We start from the raw sequence: 22990 nt of genomic DNA, 5'->3' as shown, positions 1-22990 counted from the left end.
GGTGGAACCTCTTCTAACTGGTTCAGTAGATTTGACGAACCGGTTCTACCAGTTAAGTGCGAACGGGTAGGAACCCACCTCTGACATAAACCCTGGGGCACAGCAACCGTCATAAGTACATGGCAGTTGCCACACGCCTGAATTTTGAGTATAGGAATGCTGCAAGTGGTTATGGGAAAAGTCATTTTTTTAATGCTGTTGTAACTTCAAACAGTCACTAAGCGAGTGGTTATAAGCCGAGGTCCAGCTGTATAGCAGAATCGAGTTGAGCTGCCACCACTGAACAACAATATCCAATTGACGAAATTGTACAAGTGAAAGGCACTTCAAAGATCATCTAGTCCAACCTTGGCAACTTTTAAGACTTGCGGGACTTCAACTCCCAGAATTCCCTAGCCTGCATGGACACCCCTGGGGGATTCTGGGCGTTCAAGTCTTAAAGTTGACCAGGTTGGACCCCCTTGGACATGCTGGCTGGGGAATTCTGGGAGTTGAAGTCCAAGTCACCAAGGATGGACCTGATCTAGTCAATGAAACTTCAGTGAAGAGCATCTAAGATGACCAAAGGCCTTAGAGCCAAGGTGGCGCAGTGGTTAAATGCAGCACTGCAGGCTACTGCTAGATCAGCAGTTCAGCGGTTCAAATCTCACCGGCTCAGGGTTGACTCAGCCTTCCATCCTTCCGAGGTGGGTAAAATGAGGACCCGGATTGTTGTCGGGGGAAATATGCTGACTCTCTGTAAACCGCTTAGAGAGGCCTGAAAGGCCTATGAAGCGGTATATAAGTCTACTGCTATTGCTATCTACTGCTATTGGAGGCTAAAACATAGGAAGAACGGCCGCAGGCTTTGGGTTTTCGCTAGTCTAGAGAAAAGAAGGACTCGGGGCAACACGATAGCAGTAGGACAGTATTTGAGGGGCTGTCAATAGGAGGGGTCAAACTATTCTACAAAGCACCAGAGGGCAAGAGGAGAAGCAACGGATGGAAACTAACCAAGGAGAGAAGCAACCTAGAACTCAGGAGAAACTTCCTAACAGGCAGGACAATCAACCAGGGCAATAGCTTGCCTTCAGAAATCGTGGGAGCTCCATCACTGGTGGTTTTAAGGAAGAGACTGGACAGCCACTTGTCTGAAATAGTATAGGTTCTCCTGCTTGAGCAGGGGGCTGGATTAGAAGACCTCCGAAGTCCCTTCCAGTTCTATTCTATTCTACTCTACTCCATTCCAATCCATTCCATCCCATTCCATATTTTCTATTCTATTCTATTCTGCTGTACTCTACTCCACTCCATTCCATATTTTCTACTCTATTCTACTCTATTCTACTCTACTCTACTCCATTCCATTCTCTATTCTATTCTATTCCATTTTCTACTCTACTCTACTCTACTCTATTCTACCCTACTCCACTCCACTCCACTCCATTTTCTATTCTATTCTATTCTATTCTACTCTACTCCATTCTCTATTCTATTCTATTCTATTCTACTCTACTCCATTCCATTCTCTAGTCTATTCTATTCTATTCCATTTTCTACTCTACTCTACTCTATTCTACTCTACTCCACTCCACTCCACTCCATTTTCTATTCTATTCTATTCTATTCTACTCTACTCCATTCCATTCTCTATTCTATTCTACTCTACTCTACTCTACTCTACTCTACTCTACTCTACTCTACTCTACTCTACTCTACTCCATTCTCTATTCTATTCTATTCTATTCCATTTTCTACTCTACTCTACTCTTCTCCATTCCAGAGTATGGAGAACCCCAAATCTCCCTGGGAAGAGCCTTCCACTGTGTGCAGATCTTACCATTCAGAAGATCTTCCTTAGATTTGAACCACAATAAGCGGCTAAAATGGTCACAATCAATTTAACCCGACATCCTGGCAGGCGGGATGTTGCCCGATCGTCCCGCTGGCTGCCAAACCGTCCTGGGAGAGGAAGATGACTCCATGGCTGAGGTCAGGCGAAGGGGCAGCCAGGAGAAGACCGGAGCCCCTTGCGGGAACGAAATAATTGTTTCAGGATTTTCAGAGACGAAGGCTTCGTTTCCCTTGGAGAAAAGGGGATTATTCGGTTCTCTTTTTCAAAACAATATTACTTTGCATTTTTATTTAAAAGCTGGATTTTTTTAAAAAAAGAACTTCTTCAGGAAATAAAAAGAGGAAGAAAGAAATATTATGCAATATTCATCGCCTACAAAACTTTTTTTTTTATTTTTCTTCATTTTGGTGGGTATCTTTCCGGTCAAGCTGATCTACGCAGGTCATTTTGTCCCGAGGTGGTTCCAAAAAGCTCTTTCTTTTCTTTCTGAGTCGTAGACAAAAGGCTGAAAAATAATTAATTTGCATTAGAAACCACGGCAATAACTGATTTTCTTTCGGCATGAAATTATAATTACACACTGTACGGCTTCAGATTTCCTCATTATTTCTGGTACAAGGTCAGAAATAAATGGTGTTTTTTTTCCCTCTCTCTCTCTTGTCTCATTGCTAGAAATGTCAGAAGTCTTCCCCAAAGTCTGAGAGCTGTTTCATCCTTTCTCGAACAATTTGATTCAAATAATCCCTTAACTCCTCCACCATATAATGTGAGATTTCTCTAAGTACTTTATTCTTACCTATTTATCTTTGCCATCTAAATTGTTTCTTGTTCCTTTTCCCGTCCCAGTGACTAATAACTATAACTCTTCAGAACTGTGTTGTTCTACAGCGGCGGCACTGTACAATTTTTATCACCCATCACTAACATACATAATAGAAGCCGCCAATTTGGAGAAAGTTGCACGGCTCCTAAATAAATAAATAAAAGGTGCCACTTTCCCCCCCCTCCTCCCACCCCCTGCCTTTTGTTCCTCTGGGAACGCTCTTCCTCGGGTTATTCTTACTTATCTTGTTATCTTGTGTCTCCGAGCTTTATTGGCTGTTTTCTTCTGCATAATTGTGTTGCGTTCAAATAAACCATTGTCTTGTTTTTCTCGCGTTTCAGGATTAATTTGGATGGAGCGTTGCCAATTTTGCTAACTGTATTTTCCAATCCTTCCCTGCCGTTCTTCTAGTTTTAAATATTCATCCCTCCCTCTTTTTTCTTTTTCTTTTTGATGTAAATCTTCTCTCTGTCCTTTTTTCATGTTTTTCTAAAGTTTTTAATCAGCTCTCTGAAATAATGGAATTCCTCGCTGGTTAATGTGGCCCAAACAATGCCCTCCGCTTTTGTTCTTTTTCAAAGACACACAGAAGAAACGAAAGCTAGATCCAGATCACCTTAGAATGGGATCTGCTCCCAGCCAACTCAAGATTACCCATCCCCTGGGAATTGTAACCAGGTCCAAATAAGTTTGGGGGGGGGGTTAAAAATATAATTGCTATTTATGTATACTTTTCTTTTTTTAAAAAATGGAGGATATATGTTAAAATTAAAGATGTCTATTGAAATGAAATTACTAATACCATTAACATAAAATGAAAAAAAAAAAACAACCCTACGAGCAACCGGAAGCGACTTCCAGTTTGTCTGTAGGGCCGTTTTTCGTCCTCCGGAGTCTTCGGGGACCTTCCGGAGGCTTCCCTGAAGGCTCCGGAGGGCTAAAACCGGTCCTACGATCAAACTGGAAGTAAGTTCCCGAACTTCCAGTTTTCCCGTAGGGGCCTGGTTTTTCACGCTCTGGAGGCTTCAGGGAAGGCTCCGGAGAGCAAAAAACGGCCTCAAAAGAAGACTGAAGTCAGCTCGCCAGCGTGCGCATACGCACTGGCCAGCTGACAGGGCAATGCCTTGTGTGCCCTGACAAATGGCTCCGTGTGCCACTTGTGGCACGCATGCCATAGGTTCGCCATCACAGCCCTATACCATTTCAGACAGGTGGCTGTCCAATCTCTTCTTGAAATCCTCCAGTGATGGAGCACCCAGAACGTCTGGAGATTCACAGTTCCACTGGTTAATTGTTCTAACTGTAAGGAAATTCCTCCTCAGTTCTAAGTTGCTTCTCTCCTTGATTAGTTCCCACCCATTGCTTCTTGTTCTGCCCTCAGGTGCTTTCGAGAATGGATTGACTCCCTCTTCTTTGTGGCAGCCCCTGAGATATTGGAAGACGGCTATCAAGTCTCCCCTAGTCCTTCTTTTCATTAAACTAGACATCCCCAGTTCCTGCAACTGTTCTTCATATATTTTAGTCTCCAGTCCTCTAATCCTCCTTGTTGCTCTTCTAGAGTCTCAACATCTTTTTTTATAGTGTGGAGCAGTGGTGAAATCTATTTTTTTTTCCTTACTGGTTCTGTGGACGTGGCTTGGTGAGGGTCATGTGACTGGGTGGGCGTGGATATGTAGTCATGTGACTGGGGGGGTTGTCAAAAGACAGTAACTCGCTTTAACAATGTCCTGCTGGAGCAGGGGGTTGGACTAGATGACCTCCAGGTCTCTTCCAACCCTGGATTGCTGTGCTCTTTCAAGGTATCCTCTGAAGCTGCATCTAGTGCCAGGCTTGTGCTCCTCCCTCCCTCTCCTTTTTCCTTCCATCCCTCCCTCCCTCTTTCTCTCTCTCTCTCTCTTTCGCAGCACTCCACCACCACTTTTTAACGCATTTTCCCCTGAACCGGCAGGGAGAAAGTGCTTTTAAAAGTTAAAAAAAAAGCTTTGGATAATCGCACAACTCAGCTTTATTTTGCAGAACCAAAGACAATCCCCCCTCCTAGTTTGGCTACACTGGGCCGAACCGTGAGGATTTCACCCCTGGTGTGGTGACCAAAACTGGATGCCATATTCTAGGTGTGGCCTTACTAAGGCTTTGTGATCTTCATTCAATCCCTCTGTTCATGCAATCCTCAATTGCATTGGCCTTTTTTGGGTTGCTTCTGCCACACACTTAAATGTTGAAGTTCACTGGGGGCTCCCAAGATCCCACTCACAGCTACTGCTATTAAGCCAGTTTCAACTATTCTGTGCCTAAGTGGAAGACTTCACTTCCCTCTACACTGAATCTCTTTTTGTTAGATAGGGCCCAGTGTTTGAGTCTCTCAAGATCCATCTGGATCTTCAGCCTGTCTTCTAGGATGTTAGCTACTCCTGCCAGCTTAGTATCATCTGCAAATTTGGTAAGTTCCCCTTCTACTCCCTCATCTAAGTTGTTTATGAAGATATTGAAGAGCCCTGGGTCTAACCTTGTGGTAACCCCTGCTTACTTCTCTCCATGTGGAAGCAGTTCCATTAAGGGCTACTCACTGAGTACAGTTTGTCAGCCACTTACAAATCCATCTGGTGGTGATGCTGTCTATCCCACATTTTTCTAACTTACTAAGAAGTAGGTTGTGATCTACTTTATCAAATGCCTTGCATTCGCTATACTATACTATACCTGTGTGAAAAAGTCCTGCACACTTTACGGTTTATGACATTTTTTGGATAGGCCGTTGATTTTATGGTATTTTATGCTAACTGCTATGCAAGTATTGTTATATTTAAATAAATGCTGGTGGTTTTTGAGTGGAAAGCATAAGCTTTTTGCAATTTGGTGCTGTTTGGATGGGGATTGTGGATTTTCTTGCATGCCTACAATGACTATGAAAACAGATGCATGCTCAGTGGGATACCTGTTGCAATTACTAAGGCCGATCTTAGTGTTTTGTTAACATTTTTATTGTTTGTGGCCCTGAAAAGGACTGTTTAGGTAATCAAACATGAGGACCCAGACTGTGGGGGCGATATGCTGACTCTGTAAACCGCTTAGAGAGGGCTGAAAGCCCTATGAAGCGGTATATGAGTCTAACTGCTATTGCTATTGCTATTACTAATATGAAATTGGCCAGCCCTTATTGCTTATCACCAGGCGGCATCGCTTCGGCATAGACTGTATAAGCCTTTCCACGTGATCTTTGGTGACAATGTGGTGCCAGGCTGCAATAATGGATCCAATCAGCTCCTGCTTGGTCTTTGGATGCTTCTTGCTTCTTTCGTAACCAATCTTGGCCCACAAGTTCTCAATTGGGTTCAAATCCGGGCTCTGAGCTGGCCAATCCAGGAGTCGAACGCCAGGCTTCTTCATCCACTGCTGGAGGGACTTGGCAAGTAAAAGTCCTTCCCTACAAGTTGCTGAGCTGAAGGAAGCCTGGTCTTTTCCAGGACTTCAACATCCTGCTTGGAACTCATGATTCCCTGCACGATTTGTGTCCGCCCAATGCCAGAAGAAGCAGCGATACGGCCCCAGATCATCACATGCAGCGGATGCTTCACAGAGAGATCCAGGCAGGACGGCCTAAATTCTTCAGCTGGGAATCTTCTGACATACTTATTGCACTGATTCCCAGTCAAGTAGAAATCGCTCTTGTCACTGAAGATGACCTTGGCCCACTGTTCGTTGGTCCACTTGGAATGCTTCTTGGCCCACGCATGTCGACGAGAGCGGTGAGCATCTGTGAGCAAACGTTTACTCCGAGCCCTGCAGCCTTTGAGCCCTCTGGCAAGCAGCCTGCCATGCACTCTGCTTGTGCACACTTTGACATCACATCTTTCACCCCCAAGTTCTTGTAATCGGAGGTGAGGTGAGCTTCCTGTCAGCCGTTGAAATGCGTTGCAGAGTCCGATCCTGCCGTTTTTTTGACTTCCTTGGTGTTCCAGAGCGGAGCCCGTCATCCACTGAACCAACTATTTGGCATTTTTCAACCACTCTGCACACTGTGGTGTGATGGCATTTCTCTGGGCTATTTCTGCACAGGAGTGACCCTCTTCATGAAGCGCCATGAAGCGATACTGGTGAGAGCAAAGGGCTTCATCCTTGCCCACCGCCAGAGCCAAATTAAATTCCTCAATGCTTTTCATGCCTATTTATAGTCAGAGAGCATGACAACATTGATTGGTTCATAGATTTAGCCTCTGTGGATTTTGATTGGTCAGGCAGAGCTCGCTGCTGATTGGCTACTTTCGATCCTAACATTATCAAAAATTCAAGTTGTGTTTGTTTTAGCACATAAACTCACTCAAAACCTTAAAAAGATTTTGGTTATATTAATAAAAATTATGCATCTCCATCCGACTAGATAAATTTTCATCATAGTACTAACTTCACGTGGTTTCTGTGAGTGAAAAGTTTATTAAACATGTAGTTACAGCTTAAAACTGAAAGCGTGCAGGACTTTTTCACACAGCTGTATGTCCACAGCATTTCACTCCAACGCCATGCTGGCTGGGGAATTCTGGGAGTTGAAGTCCACAAGTCTCAAAGTTGCCAGGTTTGAAGACCCCTGACTCAGGTCAAACTGGTGGGCTGCTTGGTTGAATAAGGGAATGCAAGGTTGGCTCAAAAATTGTTCTGGAGAAGTGCAGACCAAGGGGATTAAGAGTTATCATACGGACCCAATCCTGGATCTTCTACTCTATGGCCTGTCCGTTCATGACTGGGAGGAAGAGGTGGAAGGGGGTCCTTCTCCAACCTGCCTAGGATCCAAAGGGAATACGATCCCTTCCTTCCTGACTCTCCTTCCTTCCTTCCTCCCTTCCTTCCCTCCTTCCTTCCTCTCACTCTCTTTCCTCCCTCCCTCCCTTCCTCTCACTCTCTCTTTCCTCCCTTCCTCCCTTCCTTCTTTCCCTCTCTTTCCTTCTTCCCTCTCTCCCCCTCTTTTCCTACCTGACTCTCCTTCCTCCCTCCTTCCCTTCCTCCCTTCCTGACTCTCCCTTCCTTCCCTCCTTTCTTCCTCTCACTCTTCTTCCTTCCTCCCTCCCTCCCTTCCTTCCTCCCCCTCCTTCCTTCCTCTCACTCTCCTTCCTTCCTCCCTCCCTCCCACCCCCTCCCTTCCTTCCTGACTCTCCTTCCTTCCTTCCCTTGTTCCTGTAGCCTAGATGCTTTCCTAATTCCCCTCCCCTTCGAGGAATTCAGCCTCCAAGTAGCTGAAACTCCCAAATCCTCTCACTCTCTTTCCTCCCTCCCTCCCTTCCTCTCACTCTCTCTTTCCTTCCTTCCTTCCTTCCTCCCTTCCTTCTTTCCCTCTCTTTCCTTCTTCCCTCTCTCCCCCTCTTTTCCTACCTGACTCTCCTTCCTCCCTCCTTCCCTTCCTCCCTTCCTGACTCTCCCTTCCTTCCCTCCTTTCTTCCTCTCACTCTTCTTCCTTCCTCCCTCCCTCCCTTCCTTCCTCCCCCTCCTTCCTTCCTCTCACTCTCCTTCCTTCCTCCCTCCCTCCCACCCCCTCCCTTCCTTCCTGACTCTCCTTCCTTCCTTCCCTTGTTCCTGTAGCCTAGATTCTTCCCTCATTCCCCTCCCCTTCGAGGAATTCAGCCTCCAAGTAGCTGAAACTCTCAAATCCTTCGCCCCATAAATATTCTCCTCCTTGGGGTTTGAAAAAGGATCCTTGGCTGATCCTTGCCTGGCAAGAGAACTCAGCGGTAGAAATCCGGGGGTGGGGGTGGAGGTTGGAGTGGAAAATATTTAAGAATAACACAATAACAGAGTTGGAACTTCCTAAGTTTAATAACAGGTCCATAAATTTGTAAGTTTCAGAGAAGAGAAAGGAGGAGGAAAGAAAGGAGGAAGGAGAAGAAAGAAGACGGGAGGAGGAGGAGGAGGGAAATCAGGGAGAGGCGTGAGGCCAGCAGGAGCATCTGGGCTCTTGGACCACCCTGTACGGAAACTGGGGAGCCAGTGCCAGCAGGCCTGGATTTTCAGTTCAGCCCTTATTAGAAGATCCGCCAGAGCCTCCTTTCTCCGTGGAAAAAAGGACTCCTAGCCTCTTCCTCTTCCTTTCCCCCCTTTGAGGTCCTTTTCCAAGGGAAGAGCTTCATGTCAGGCACCAAACCCTCACAAGAGGGGCCCAGATCTCATTTGACACCCCGCATAAGAGCCATGGGGGCAGACGGTGGTCAAAAGCAGCCCCAATGAAATGGTCCAAAGGGGAGAGAGAGAGAGAGAGAGAGAGAGAGACAGAGACAGAGAGAGAAAGAGAGAAAGAGAGAGAGAGAGAGAGAGAGAGAGAGAGGGAAAGAGAGGAGACAGAGAGAGAGATGGAGCGAGAGAAAGGGAAAGAGAGAGAGGGAAAGGAAGGAGAGGGAGAGGAGAGAGGAGAGAGATTGAGAGAGGGAAAGGGAAAGAGGGAGGGAGAGAGAGAGGCAAAGAAAGGAGAAACAGAGAGAGAGAGACAGAAAGACACACAGAGAGAAAGATAGAAAGAGAGGAGACAGAGAGGGGGAGGGAGGGAGAGGGGGGGAGAGAGAGCAGAGAGCGAGAGTGACACAGAGACTCAGAGAGGGGGAGAGAGAGAGAGAGACTGAGGGGTGGAGGGAGAGAGTGGGAAGGAGAGGAGGAAGGAGGGAGGGAGAGACAGGCAAATGAGGGAGAGGAGGGTGATGGGGGAGAGACAGAGTGAGAGGGGGAGAGGAAGAGAGAGCAGAGAGAGAGAGAGACAGAGGGACTGAGAGAGGGGGAGAGACAATGTGAGAGAGACAGGCGAAATAGGGAGAGGGGGAGAGAAAGAGAGAGGGGGCAGAGACAGGCAAAAGAGGGAGATGGAGGGAGAGAGAGAAAGAGAGAAGGAGAGAGACAGAGAGACAGAGAATGGGGAGGGAGAGAGAGATTGAGAGAGAAAGAGAGGGGGGAGAAAGGGAGAGGGGGGGAGAGAGAGGGAGGGGAGAGGGGGGGAGACTGCGCCAACGGCCAGTCCGGTGCCTCCAACCAGGGGAGCTGATTGGGAAAGTCCAGTGGAAACCCTCCATTTTCATGATGGAGGCCATGGGGAGGGAGAAGCGCTTGGTCCTCGCCCCTCCATTTCCCGCTCGGAGGCTCAGAAGGAGCGTTTCTGTCCCTGGGAGCAGCCAAACCATTCTGGACCTTCCCCTCTGGCCCTGACCCTCACCACGGGGTCAGCCCAGACCCTCCTCCCTGACCCCGGACGGCCACAAGTCGGAGAAGTCACCAGAGCCTCCACGGTGGAGCAATTGAAAGGCTGCCTCTTCCTTCTGGGCCAATCCAGCTTCCATCCTGGGCCACCACCATCTTTTATTTTTATTTTTTAATGCAAACTCTCCATATTCTAGGAACAAAGCGTTATCTGGATCCTTTCTTTTACACCCCCTCATTTTTACATCATAGTTTCACTTTCACTTTCTGCCAAATTATTCCCTTCCATTATTTTTCATCTTTATAGTTATTTTTTTTCTCAATACATAAAGAATATCCTCCTTTGCCCCTTCAAAGTTACACCGAATTTCCCTTTCTTGTTTTTCTCCATTGGTCTATTTTGCTATAATAAGCAGCATATATACATCCTCTAATTCAGTTTAAGCACAGGGAGCCTTTCTTTCAATTCTTTTCTACCATAAACAATGTGCTATCATTTCTTTATTTCTTTATTAGTTACATAACCATAACCATCTTACTACTATTCTCTTTAGTCTACTAATGTAGTTCTTTTTCCCTTCCTCTTTTAACTGTTTTCTCTTGGGGGTCTCAAAAATCCCAGTTTAAATTCTTTTCTTTCTTCTCCCCCTTTCCCCATACTTCTTTTTCTTTCTGGAGGCTGCCCTCTTCCCTCTCCCTCCCTGGAAACCTGTTTGGCCACAAATTGTCTTTTTTGGGGGAAAAAATAAGAACTACACTCCTGCTCACCCACCAACCCATCTCCTCTCCCCCCCCCCCAGCTGAATTCTCTCTCCTTTCCACTTGCAGAGGCTCCTTTTAAGGTGCTGCCAACTGTGGACGGACCGTCCTTCCTCCTGCCAGAAAGCTTTGTGGTGGCGACTTCAAGCTCTGGCCGGCTTCTCCTGACAGCTGAGAGTGGACGCAGGAAGACGGCCCCCGCAGCAAGTTCCCATTGCGGCCAGGGTCACTGCGGCTCCAAGCCCCACCGCCTTCCTTCTCGCTTCTCTGCAAACGGAGAAGGCCTCGGCCAAGCGGCATCTCTGGGGAAGCCAACTTTTGCCCAACAACAGAAATAACAGAGCTGGAAGGGACCTTGGAGGTCTTCTAGTCTACCCTTGGAATGCGGCATCCAATTTTGGGCCGCCAGAATATAAAAAAGATGTTGAGTGTCAGGCGTGCCTCATTCAACACCCACCAAAGAAAACCCCCAACTCCATTTCATGAGAGAAAAGGTACTTTGACTGGATATGAGAATAGCAAAAGTGAAGCAGGATTTGAAGCAAAAAAAGTGTGAACTTGTACATATCAAACGTTTACCCAAATCCCTCCCTGCAGTTACCCTAAATGTCCAATCTCCATCCCACAAGGGGGTCATGTGGGGCGCATCTTCAGGTGGCCTCATCCAGCTGGTATGCAGAGACGGTTGGCCTTGACCAGACTCAAACTCTTGAGCCTTCAAGAGCCGAGGGTGTGCAGTGGTTAGAGTGCAGCACTGCAGGCCACTTCAGCTGACTGTTATCTGCAGTTCAGCAGTTCAAATCCCACCAGGCTCAAGGTTGACTCAGCCTTCCATCCTTCCGAGGTGGGTGAAATGAGGACCCGGATTGTTGTTGGGGGCGATATGCTGACTCTGTAAACTGCTTAGAGAGGGCTGGAAGTCTAACTGCTATTGCTATTCAGCATGCGCAGAAGATGGTGAGAACAAAGCTCCTTCTTGGAGACATCTCCACCAGCACAATTCCCCTCCCAAATACCACAAGCCTCCTGCCTCCCCGTTACTATGGCAGCCGATAACAAGCAAGCGATGCAGAGGCTGACCCTGAGACTCTGGGAATTGGGCAGAGAAGAGCAACGAAGAGGATCAGGAGGCTGAAAGGCTAAAAACACAGGAAGAACAGTGGCTGGAATTGGGTTTGCTAGTCTAGTCAAAAGAAGGACAGGATAACAGTATTCCAGTGTTTGAGGGGCTGCCCCAAAGAAGAGGAGGGGTCCATCTGTTCTCCAGAGCACCTGAAGGCAGAAGAAGAAGAAGCAATGGGTGGAAACTAATGAAGGAGGGAAGCAACCTGGAACCGAGGAGAAATTTATTGATAGTTTGAACAATTAATCAGTGGAACGACTTCCCTCCAGAGGTTGTGGCTGCTCCGTCACTGGAGGTTGTTAAGAAGAGACTGGACTGCAGAGGGTCTTCCGGCTTGAGCAGGGGGCTGGACTAGAAGACCTCCAAGGTCCCTTCCAAATCTGTTATTCTATTAGTCCAACCCCCTGCTCAAGCAGGGCACCCTAAATCCATGATGGCGAATCTATGGCACATGTGACAGAATGCAACCGTTGCCCATTGCTCTTCCAGGTCCCGGCATGCCGGCCAGCTGGTCTCATGTGCACCAGGGGCTGCTCTTCCGATTTCCGGTGTACGCATGCACGCCGGCCAGCTGGTCTTTGCGTGTACATGCGTGTCAGAAACTGGAAGACCAGGTAGCCGGCACGCATGCGTGCACTGGAAACCGGAAGAGCCCAACAATCCTCAGCAGTTATAGATAAAAGCTGTCCAAGGTTTGCCAGCCCGAAATCATTCCAGACAAAGAGCTGTCCCATCTTTCCTTGAAAACCTCCAGGGAGGGAGCACCCACCACATCTGGAGGCAATTTCCATTCCACCGATTAATTAACAGAATAACAGAGTTGGAGGGGACCTCGGAGATCTTCTAGTCCAATCCCCTGCTTAAGTAGTTTTAATGCTTTTCAAATGTGGATATGGATAATGTGAATAAATGGATAAATAAGTATATGGAAACTTCTTGGTGATGAACACAGAGAAGAACAGATTAGAAATCTGTTAAATTTGTTCCTGTTGGGTGATGCTAGGAGAAATGGCCCTTTGTCCTTTTGTGTTTGAGAAGACACTGCTGGTGATGCGACCCAGAAGCCCAGTCCCTCGAGTCGTCCTTTCCCCTGTTGAAGCCAAACGCACCTGTGGAACAGCACATCTGGACTGTGTCTCTATGAGGACCCCTCCGGTGGGTATTCCTCAAAGCCTCCACTGAACTATCTCTGGGTGCATTGTGGAATGATGGAATCCTAGGGATGGGAGGGACCTTGGAGGTCTTCTAGTCCAACCCCCTGCCAAAGCAGGAGACCCTCGACCATTCCAGATGAATTGCTGTCCAGCCTCTTCTTCAAAACCTCCAGTGATGGAGCAGCCACAACTTCTGTAGGGAACCATTCCACTGGTTGATTGTTTTCATCGTTAGAAATAAGAGAATAACCGATTTGGAAGGGACCTTGCAGGGGGGTGGGGGGCTTCAAAAATTTCAGCAACAGGTTCTCTGCCCGCTTGCTGGATGGATGTGGTCATGGTGGGCGTGGCCTAGCTGGCCTCCTGCACCACAGCCGGGGGGGGGGGCGTTTTCACCTTCCCCAGGCTTCAGAGACTTTCCCCGAGCCTCTGGGTGGGCAAAAACCGCTTCCCCCAGGTTTTGGAGGCCAGAAATGGGCCCATTTCCGCCCTTCTGGAACTTCCAGGAACCTCCACACTGGCCCTACACTTACCTCGCATCCAAAATGGGCTGTGGGGAGACTCCTGGGAGGGGCAGGGGGAGGGGCCAGACAGGGGTGGGATTTGGAGGATAGGTGGGTTCCTACCAGTTCGGCCTGGTTCGGCCGAGTAGCTAGTACCTCAGCCGTGCAGACACCCGAACTGGTTCTATAGGTGGTGCTGTAGACACCACCCTCTTGGGTTTTTTAACTTCTGGGCATGCGCGCGCAGGGCGCATCAAGCGCACATGCGAAGCACATCCCTGAGTGAACCGGCAGTAAAAGAATCCGGAACCCACCCCTGACTTGGAGGTTCTCCGAACTGGCCATAACGTTATCTACGGGTTCTCCCAAACCTGAGCGAACCTGTAGCACCCTGCCCCTGGGACCTTGGAGCAGAGGTGCGTTGCTCCTGGTTTGGCCCGGATCTGGCGAACCGGTGGTAGTGGTGGCAGGAGGCTCCACCCACCTGCCCAGAGGCTTCTGTGCATGCTCAAGTGCGCATGCCTGAACCGGTAGTAAAAACATTGGCAACCCGTCTCCTGCCTTGGAGGTCCTGTAGTCCGTCCCCTTGTTCCAGCAGGGGACGCTATGCCTGCCCAGGCAATCCAATCTCTTCTTGGAGACTCCCAGTGACGGAGCAGCCACAACCTCTGGAGCCAAGCCCCTCCTATAAATAAGTCTCCTACGGTCCGGAAGCTTCTCCTTAATTCTTTGCTGGCTCCTTCTTTAATGATCAGAGTAAGAGAATAATAGAGCTAGGAGGAGAGGTCTTGTGGGGGTCTTGTAGTCCCACCCTCCTCTGCCTTCTGGCTCTCCAAGCTCTTCTGCTGGCTAAGAAAACAGGTGTCCCTCAAGCAGGCCTGTGTGCCGGATTGTGGGTCCCTCAAAGGGTTAACGCTCCGCTTCCTTCCCGACGGCCGAGGTGGGTCAGGCAGAGCGGAGTCCTGGGGGAGCCATTCCAACTCAAGGAGATGGTGATTTATTAAGTGTATCTGCTGCCCGACTCCGACAATTCTCGGCAGTTATAGATAAAAATTAGTTCAAAACAGGAGAAAACGCAGACACACACACACACACACACACACACACAACAATAGGCAACCGGGAAGAATGAAGCTGACCAAAAAAAACAAACCAGCCAGGAACAAAAGAGATAAGCCGCATCTTTCAACGGGGGCTTCCCCCCCCCTCGAAGGTCTGGGCGACGAGCCAGTCCTTCCAGGGCCTTCCAGCATCCAGAGAGGCGGGCGGTGTGGGTGGGGGGCATCTGGAGCATTGTCCCAGGCGGAACTTCTGAGTCCAGGCTCCGAAATGCACAAAATAGCCCTGAGCAAACATTAAAGGCAGAGAAGGTCCGTGGTGCGTGGATAATAATTGCAGGCGAGGCAAATGAAGCGTTCCCTTCTGAAGGGCTTTTTTGAAAGCCATTAGAAGCTTCGGAATAGACCTCCTCCGGGCTCAGAAAGCCTCTTCGGCTCTTCAGACATGGGCCCGGTTTTGTTTTTTCTTTTAATTGCCAGGCCAAAGTCTCATTTGCAACGTCCTGGGATAGCCAGGGAGGCTCTGGAAGGATCCAGTTGGGCAGATCGATGGGGAGGTCTCTCAGATCTCCTAGAGCAGTGGTCTCCAACCTTGGCAACTTTAAGACCTGTGGACTTCAACTTCCAGAGTTCCTCAGCCAGCTTTGCAGGGTGCTTACGTCTTTCCCATGGGGCCATCCCGGAAACCACGAAGGACCAGCCTGCAGTGCCTCTGACAGCCGAAAAACGGAGCTCGGGAGGGCTGGTGGAGGGTTGCAGAAGGCCACCCCAGCCGAAAACGGAGATCGGGAGCCCGTTTTCGCTGGCAGAGCACTTGGGCCACCACAGGTCCCCCACAACATGAGTGACGTCAAGCTGGCCACATACTACCCAAGGTCAACACACAACCCTCCGTGAAATCGAGTTTCACACCCTGTCTTAGATAGAGCACCAGAGGTGATTCCACGAAGCTGGGCAGATGTTTGCAATATCCCTTGGACATCATTAGTCGGGGTGATGAGAAGGAATCCAGGTGTGCAGGTAGGGAAGGGAGCCCACAAAGCATGAATTGACACATTGTGCAAGGTTAGATGTTGGAGCCCAAAGATGTGGCCAAAGAAGATACAGGCAGGCCATCTTGGAAGGAGAGGACAGGTGGAGAACCTCTTCAAGGCCTCCATGCTTGCAAGTCCCAAAAGGCAAAGGAAATCCTGGACGCCAAGAACTCAGACAAGTCAGCCATCAACAGGCACATAGAGATGAACAACATCTACATGTCTTTCCAAAGAGACTGTTAAAAAAAGGCTAAAAGAGCCAAATATCTTGTCGGCAGCAATCAACACCCAGATAAAGAGAGATTTAACACCCAGATTAATACCAGTAGACCAACAACCAAGAAATAAATACCGCTCTAATCAAGGAACTACTGACAAACAATGGAAAAGTTAATAACAGCTTAATGAAGGAATCACTAAGAAAACAACAACACTCATAAAGAGAGAGCAAACCCCACTCCCTTCTTCCGCTGCTGATGTTACCTAGTTTGGTCGTGAAATGTCTGCGCCATAAACACCAGGCTCGGACAACAATAAGGAGCCCTCCGTCTCCCCCTCCCCGCAAACTCCAATCCTTTCTTGCACAGGTGAAGTTACCTACTTGGGTCATGAAACTTCTGCAAGAAAACCAGCAAGCTCAGAGAGCACCCAGGACCCCAAAGTCCCCCCCCTCCTCCTCCCCCTCCTTCTCCTGCCCTCTGCAAACCCCACTCCCTTCCAGCCCTGAAAACATTACCTAGCTGGGTCATAAAATGTCTGCAGAAACACCCCCAAGAAACAACCTCAGAGAGCACCAAGGACCCCACAGTCCTCCTCCTCCTCCCCCTTCTCACAATCTCCACTCCCTTCTTGCACAGGTGACGTTCCCTAGTTGGGTAATGAAAGGTCATCAAGAAAACCACCCAGCTCAGGGAGCACCAGATAGAGAAAGTTCAGATAGACATGGAATATAAAATAACGCATTAATAAAACATATATTTACAAAGAAAAAAAAAGCACCGAGGACCCACAGTTACAAGCCCAGCCTAGGCGCCAGGCGGCCACATTCTCTTCCTGCCTTCCCAGAGTAGAAATTCTTAAGCCAACTGTGGGTCATTCGTGGCCCATAATCTCTAGCTGGAATCCTCCTGGCGGCTGGGAAGGGTGGGTGGAATTGGGCAGCACCACTGGGAGGTCACAAAAAGCTGGATTGATCCAACAAAAACAAGCCTGCAAAGCCTCTAACCGTTACCTGAATTGGTTTTCATTCCACAGGCCATAATCCTGGTAACAATCTTGGGGAAACAATTTGACTCAAGAGAGCCAGAGCCAGGCCAGGTTTGAGCTGGGACTGGTTAGCCTCAAGGACGCCTCGCCCAGCTGTGTGCTAACTTACATCTGCACTGCAAGTTAGTTATGCAACAGAAGTTGTTTTCCAGTCTCTTTTTCTGGTCCCCCCCCCTTTTTTTAAAAAAGAAAAACACAGCACATTTCCTCTGTAACTAATGACATGGATATATAACTGGCAGGCCTCGTTCTGAGGAACCGGTGCTAAGCCTCCATTTCTTCATTAGTTGAGCTCCATGTGCAATTAATTGAAACAATGCCCCCCCACCCCCACCCACCCCCCCAGTCCGGCTGCCACCGCCATGGCTCCCTTCCAGCAGTCCTGGAGTGACGGCCAGGGAAGTTGAGGCAAGCAGGGCACCAGCCAGCCAGAAAGCTCCACGGAAGGGAAGTCTGGTTAGGTGTGCCCACAAAGCCCCCACCTTGTCAAGTTGGCAAGAGGGTGGCAGGAGAAGTTGGCAGGTCATGGCAGGGTGAAGAGGGAAGGCCCCCCCACGTGGAACTCTGGAGGGAGAGATTTCAGTTGGGTTAATGGTCAAAGAAGGCACGGAAGTGGATCTTTGCAGCTCAGGGTTGAACTGTGGGGGTCCCTGGTGCTCCCTGAGCTGGGTGGTTTCCTTGCAGATGTCTCACGACCCAACTAGGGAACATCATCAGGGCTAGAAGGGAGAGGGGTTTGTGGGGAGGAGGAGGAGGAGGACTGTGGGGTCATAACAAACTGGGTGGGTTTGTTTCACGCGTTTCATCATCACTGTAGAAGAAAGAGGGGTTGAGCAGGAGGAGGAGAAAGAAGAAGGGAGGGGACGGAGGAGGAGGAAAAAGGAGGAGAATGAAGAGAAAGGAGAAGGGGAGGGAGGCACGGGAGGAGGAGGAAGAAGAGGGGGAAGGGGACTGTGGAGTCCTTGGTGCTCTCTGAGCTTGGTGATTTTCTTGCAGATGTTTCATGACCCTACTATGTAACGTTATCAGTGCTGAACAGGAGGGAGGTTTGTGGAGAGGAGGAGGAGGACTGGAGAGTCCATGGTGGTCCTTGAACTTGGTGGTTTCTTTGCAGATGTTTCATTACCAAACTAGGTAACATCATCAGTATTAAAAGAGAGAAGGGTTTACAAGTGGGGGGGGGGAGAAAACTTTCCCTTCAGATGTTGTGGGGGCTCCATCACAGGAGGTTTTCAAGAAGGGGCGGACTGCCATTGGTCAGAAATGGTGTAGAGTCTCCTGCTTGAGCAGGTGGTTGGACTAGATGATCTACAAGGTCCCTTCCGACTCTGTTAATCTGTATATCTGTATACCTGTGGACTTCAACTCCCAGAATTCAGCAACCATCAAGCTCAGAGCGCGCCAGGGACTCCACAGCCCATCCCTCACCTGAAGAATGATTGCAGGAACCAGGCATGGCTAGTCTAGTGAGGAGAAGGACCAGGGGAGACAGGATAGCAGTGTTCCAATATCTCAGAGGTTGCCACAAAGAAGAGGGAGTCAAACTATTCTCCAAGGCACCCGAGGGTAGAACAAGAAGCAATGGGTGGAAACTAATCAAGGAGAGAAGCAACCTAGAATTAAGGAGAGATTTCCTGACAGTGAGGACAATTAACCAGTGGAACAACTTGCCTCCAGAAGTTGTGGGTGGCTCCATCACTGGAGGTTTTTAAGAGATTGGACAACCATTTGTCTGGAATAGTGTAGTGTTTCCTGCCTGAGCAGGGGGTTGGACTAGAGGACCTCCAGGTTCCCTCCCAACTCTGTTATTCTGTCTAACAAAGAGAATTAGGAGTAATATACTAGATGTCTTCCAGTACTAGGGGGGGGCTGCCCCAAAGTAGAGGGGGTCAAGCTATTGTCCAAAGCACCTAAAGGCAGGACAAGAAGCAATGGGTGGAAACTAATCAAGGAGAGAAGCAACCTAGAACTAAGGAGAAGTTTCTTAACAGTGAGGACAATTAACCAGAGGGACAGAAGTTGCCACCAGAAGTTGTGGATGCTCCATCAGTGCAGGTTTTCAAGAAGAGACTGGACAGCCATTTGTCTGAAATAGTATAGGGTTTCCTGCCTAGGCAACGGGTTGGACTAGAAGACCTCTAAGGTCCCGTCCAACTCTGTTATTTTGTTACAATACAGAAAAAATGAGTTGGAAGAGATCTTGGAGGCTTTCTAGTCCAACCCAAGCAGGAGGCTCTATACCATTTTGAACAAGTGGCCATCTAACGTCTTTTTAGAAAACCCCAGGGTTGGACTTCTGGAGGGAAGCCGTTCCACTGGTTAATCGTCCTCCCTCTCAGGAAATTTCTCCTTCATTTTAGGTTGGATCTTTCCTCAATGATCAGAGTAACAGAGTCGGAAGGGACCTTGGAGGATTCTAGTCCAGCCTCCCACTGAAGAGGGGCCTTAAACCATTCCAGACAAATGGCCGTCCAGCCTCTTCTTGAAAACCTCCAGTGATGGGACACCAGCAACATCTGGTGGCAGGCTGTTCCACTGGTTAGCTGTCGTCACGCTCAGGAAATTTCTCCTTCGTTCCAGGAAGCTCCTCTCCTTGATGAGCTTCCATCCGTTGCTTCCTCTCCTGCCTCCTGGTTCCTTGGAGAACAGGCTGAGCCTGTTTACGCTTTTAGTTATAAAACCAGACTTTAAAACTTGTTCTGGGGCCCCTTTTGCCTTCCTGCCTTCGGAGGTTGTGGGGGCTTCATCCCTGGCAGCTTTGAAGAAGAGGCTGGGCGGCCATTGGTCAGAAAAGGCTGCAGGGTCCTGATGGGGAACCTTTGGCTTTTCACAGGGGCGGCCACAGGAGTCGTTGCCCCAGCTTAGCTCCACCACGCATGCGCGCTTGCCTCCCACCGGCCGGCTGATTTGGGGGTCTCTGTTACACATGCATGGGGGGCAGGGCGCATGCAGGAGAAGCACACGCATGCACTAGGGGAGGGGGTGCAGTGCCCCCCCCCGTGGCCATTTTGTGGTCCCAGGAGGCTGCAGGGAGGCCTATCAGTCCCAAAACAGGACTGTGTGTGTGTGTGTGTGAGAGAGAGAGAGAGGGAGGTGGGTTCCGGATCCACCACATGAACCTGCCCAGCACATGCGCACATGTGCGCAGCACGAGCATGGGTACTGACTGCCCGTGACACCTCCGCCACACCTCCACAATGCCTCCACGATGCTCTGGCTGCTCGGCGGAGCATTGTGCAGGCGCCATATGCTGCATGCGCATGCGCGGAAGCCCTGAAGAGCTCAAATACAGGTAAAGAGCATGGGTGGGTGGATGGGCCCTCTGGAACACTGTACCGGGACGGTACCTGGTGCTCCCAGCAGGCACCGGCACATCCGTACTGGGGCGTACCGGTTGTATCCCACCACTGGTGTGTGTGTGTGTGTGCGCGCACGTGCAGCGCTTTCAGCATGCAATGACCAAAAGGTTAGGCATCCCTGGTGTCGGGTCTCCTGCTTGGGCATGGGGTTGGACTAGATGACCTCCAAGGTCCCTCCCAACTCTCTTCATCTGGTGAAAGATCCCTCTTAGTGCCTTGTAGGGCTTGGTCAGGGGCACCCAGTTCACACACCCCCCCCCATCCGCTCTGTAGGTAGGACTTCACCTGCGGGAGGAAAGGGGGGGGGGAAACGGAACCAGCCCTGGGGAATCCCTGCCAGAATCCCAGCCTGCAAGGAGGACCTTCCAAGGGGTCCGGATTCTGCCTTCACCCAAAGGTGGACTTTGCAGGATCCCAGCATGCCTTGATTCGCTCATTTAAAACAGCCACACTTCATGGCTGGCGTTTGAAAGGCTTCCGGGGGAGTTCATACAATCATCAGATCCAGGCAGGTTATTCATCCTGGATTTGCCATCTTAAAAGATGCAACACGAAAGGGGGGAAAGGCTGGAGGGAAAAGGAAAAAAGAGGAGGACGGCAGCTCCTGGTCTTCTTCTGGTTTCCTGGCGCTTCTAATAGTAGCAATAGCAATAGCAGTAGACTTATATACCGCTTCATAGGCCTTTCAGCCCTCTCTAAGCGGTTTACAGAGAGTCAGCATATTGCCCCCAACAATCTGGGTCCTCATTTTACCCACCTCGGAAGGATGGAAGGCTGAGTCAACCCTGAGCCGGTGAGATTTGAACCGCTGACCTGCTGATCTAGCAGTAGCCTGCAGTGCTGCATTTAACCACTGCGCCACCTTGGCTTCTAACAAAGTTACAGGGGGTGGATTCTCCCGGGCCTCCAATTTTCCTCTTCCTCTTCCTTTGGACGTGGAAGTCGGTTCCGTGGATCAGAACAAGAGAGGATCTGGCCTTCTATGCGATTTGTGGGAATTAGACGTGTCCACTCTAACAAAGCGAAGGGCGAGGGGTGACGATATGGCAACTGTCTTCCAGTACTTGACGGGCTTCCTCAGAGAGGTTGGGTCAACAGAATGGAAGTTGCCTCCAGAGCAATAGCAGTAGTAGACTTATATACCGCTTCATAGGCCTTTCAGGCCTCTCTAAGCAGTTTACAGAGTCAGCAAATTGCCCCCAACAACAATCTGGGTCCTCATTTTACCCACCTCGGAAGGATGGAAGGCTGAGTCAACCCTGAGCCGGTGAGATTTGAACCGCTGACCTGCTGATCTAGCAGTAGCCTGCAGTGCTGCATTTAACCACTGCGCCACCTTGGCTCAGGTTGTGGATGCTCCATCACTGGAGCTTTTGGAGAAGAAATCGGACAGCCATGGGTCCCCAGTGGGAGACAGAGCAGGGCAATGGGGAGTTCCTACTGGTCTGGACAGCTTTGGCCGAACCAGTAGTGGCTTGGTGGCCTGGGTGGCTGGAACCACCAGTGACCTAGGCTTGCCACACCCCCAACCTGGTTCTCCCAGCAGCGCCGTAGGTGCCGGCATCTTCCTTTTTGCTTCTGTACATGCGCAGAACAATTTTTATGGCTCTGTGCAGTGCGTATCAAGGACACGCCGTGAAGAGGCCACGAGCAAACCAGCGGTAGTGACTCCCAGAACCCACCCCTGGACCAAGGGTGTCAAACTCAATTTCATTGAGGGCCGCATCAGGACTGGGATTGACCTTGGGGAGGCGTGGCCAACTGGGTGGGTGTGGCTGACTGGGTGGGCGTGGCCATCTTGACACCACTCCCCAAACTGCTGGCGTGTTTCCTCTTTGCATTGGGTAGACCAGTGTTTCTCAACCTTGGCGACTTTAAGTCCTGTGGACTTCAACTCCCAGAATCCCCCAGCCAGCGCAGCTGCGCTGGCTGGGGGATTCTGGGAGTTGAAGTCCACAGGACTTAAAGTCGCCAAGGTTGAGAAACACTGGGGTAGACAACAGTGGTGGGTTTCAGCCAGTACGGCCTGGTACGGCTGTACCGGTAGAAGTTGGGAGCAGTTTCAGTACGGTGGCTCGATTGGGCCACCCGCCCATTTGCCTTCGATACCTGTTTTTAAGGCAACTGGGCCGATTGCGCACACATGCACAGCGTGCAGCACTAGCGCAACCTCCAACGAGCAGCTGGGTGTTGCAGGGGTGGTGGAGTGTCCAAGCGTGCGCAGTGCACATCCGGCATGTGCACGAACGGACCACGAGGAGCGTAGCGGTGGTGAAGGTAAGAGCAACCCACCACTGGTAGACAAGGATCTTGAGTTTGACACCCCTGGTATAGAGTTTACAGGGGGTTGGACTAGAAGACCTTCAGGGTCCCTTCCAATTCTGTATTTCTGTTCCTCTGTTACCCAGGAAGGCAAATTCATCTCACGAGAGAAAGGCAAAATCAAAGCTACATCTGAAAGGTTATAGTGGGAAAATGGGAACACTGTGTACGCTTCCTTGAGCTCCAGAACAAAAGACGAGATGCAAATCTCACAAATATATTAACACAGTTTATTTATTTATGTTTTTCAAACAACCTTCCACGAAACACGATATCCAGACATGTCCGCTGTGCCCTCCAGAAACTAGCATCCATTGGCGATCCAGCATAACTACAATTATAGAATCATTATTAATAAAATGATTAATAAATGTAATGAATCAGGGAACGCAAGATGCCGGCTTCCAAATGAGATTGGTTATTTCTTTTGTTTTAGCTCGCCAGAAGTTAATAAAAAGAAAACAATCCTCCAAGAACCGCCTGAAATTGCAGAGCCCTGCAGGTGTATTTTCTGCAGGGCAATAACGACAAGAGACAAGAGGACTTAACACACAAACACACAGTTAGAAGAAGTTTAAATGTAATGCAAGG

The 22990-nt window shown here is 49.4% G+C and overlaps 1 long non-coding RNA gene across 1 annotated transcript; it reads right to left on the bottom strand.

Annotated features, from left to right (window-relative positions):
* Positions 1-2202: 2202 nt before the first annotated feature.
* Positions 2203-16797, bottom strand: LOC148045237 (uncharacterized). The gene is made up of 2 exons (XR_015696818.1): positions 16684-16797; positions 2203-2339 (listed from the first exon to the last, which is right to left on the bottom strand). It is a non-coding gene; the product is annotated as an uncharacterized LOC148045237 (long non-coding RNA).
* Positions 16798-22990: the final 6193 nt, after the last annotated feature.

The sequence above is a fragment of the Thamnophis sirtalis genome, unplaced genomic scaffold, assembly GCF_051295495.1.
Source record: "Thamnophis sirtalis isolate CommonGarterSnake01/CBP01778 unplaced genomic scaffold, rThaSir2_p1.2 scaffold_5, whole genome shotgun sequence".
Taxonomy (NCBI): domain Eukaryota; kingdom Metazoa; phylum Chordata; class Lepidosauria; order Squamata; family Natricidae; genus Thamnophis; species Thamnophis sirtalis.
This window is presented reverse-complemented; position numbering and strand designations above follow the sequence as displayed.